The sequence below is a fragment of the Penaeus monodon genome, chromosome 30 (assembly GCF_015228065.2).
Source record: "Penaeus monodon isolate SGIC_2016 chromosome 30, NSTDA_Pmon_1, whole genome shotgun sequence".
Classification (NCBI taxonomy): domain Eukaryota; kingdom Metazoa; phylum Arthropoda; class Malacostraca; order Decapoda; family Penaeidae; genus Penaeus; species Penaeus monodon.
In genome coordinates this window covers 17,680,283-17,681,642 of record NC_051415.1, presented here as the reverse complement: position 1 = coordinate 17,681,642, position 1,360 = coordinate 17,680,283, and the positions used below count along the sequence as shown (strand labels likewise).

The window sequence follows — 1,360 nt, the reverse complement described above, 5'->3', positions numbered from 1 at the left end:
TCAAATACTTCAATAGATAAACCTTATTAAAAACAAATTCTAAATAAGGGAATGAAGGAGACTAGGGACAGAAGAGTTAGATTTAGACTTGCTGAGGTGTTTTCATATGAACCTTCCGCATGCAATTGGACTGATCCTTGCATGCTGGCAAGGTAGCAAATATAGTGCCCATGTAGAACAAGCTTGGTGCCATCTGAGTGAGGTCTTGGGAATCAGGTGAGCATTCTCATGCATATCAGATTATTTTAAAGAAAAATGGTTATGTAAAGGAAACTACTATATTGTATATAGAAATATACTTGAACATTAGCTTATGTTTACATGAATTAATTTTATATCATTTATCAATAAAACACAGTAGTAGTATAGATCCGTAGCACAAGATCATGACAGAAATTAGTCTGATGTAAAGAGTCACTATCATCTTCATCTGGGATGTGTTTCACATGCATGTGGTAGATGCGGAAAACCTCAAATTCGTGAGGAAAAGGAAAAATTTGACTGAAAAAGTACATGTGTGATAGGGCCTTAAGCAATAAGAAGTTAGGAGGGTTCTTTTAAAGTGAAAATAAAAATCTTGTAAAACTTGAAAATAGTGATATTATTAATCAGTAGCATAAACAAATGGATAACTAATATCAAGCCAATATACAATACAATACAACAATTTCTGAAAGGTCAACAAAATTTAGAGGCCCCTCAGAATGGGAGGCCCTAAACTATAACTTGTTTAGCTTTTATGTAACTCCAGCACATACTTTGAAGGCAGAGTCAGGTAATAAGGCAAAAGATTATGGATAGGATAATAGTGGTAAACAATGAAAAACACTCGGTATCAAAAATACATTATCTGCCAAACTACAATTTCCCTTGATTTGATACAGTTTTTACAAGCACTGCTAGTAACATTGATTCAGCTTTGTTTAAAAAATTATGCATGAATACAAGGGTGGATACACCAACATTACTCATTTTATAAGGAATGAAGTATAGGATTGTAATATTTTGGTTATTATTTTTATTTTGTTTTATTTTTCTTAAATATGTGCCTATTCATGTCTTGTTCTTTAGGTAGGATGAGCAGTGTATTTGACTAATTTATACAGTATTCCTATATTGTTGTCAGATAGTAAGGTACATAATAGTAAATTCTTTAAATATGAGTTTGTCCGTACATACTTCCTACCATTTTATCATGAGAGTAATAGTTTAATGATTGAAGTGTTTTATGTTTTTGTAATGGGATTCAATTTTTAGTAAATCCTTCCAATAAGCCTTTTGAGACCTTAGTATGAGACCTTAAGAAAATAGAGAGGGCAAGGTACAAACTAGGCCATTTTATATCATGCCAGTGCATGAT

The 1,360-nt window shown here is 32.1% G+C and overlaps 1 protein-coding gene across 7 annotated transcripts in view; it reads left to right on the top strand.

Annotated features, from left to right (window-relative positions):
* LOC119592591 (transcription initiation protein SPT3 homolog) overlaps nucleotides 1-1,360 on the top strand; it is a 21,011-nt gene that overhangs the window by 4,387 nt on the left and 15,264 nt on the right. The window contains exon 1 of one of the 7 annotated variants that reach the window (XM_037941475.1): nucleotides 66-216. The exons of the other annotated variants lie outside the window; for them this stretch is intronic. The gene's annotated coding sequence lies outside the window, so the exon portion shown is untranslated. Of the gene's footprint in view, nucleotides 1-65; nucleotides 217-1,360 lie in introns of those variants that run through there. 7 annotated transcript variants of the gene reach the window in all.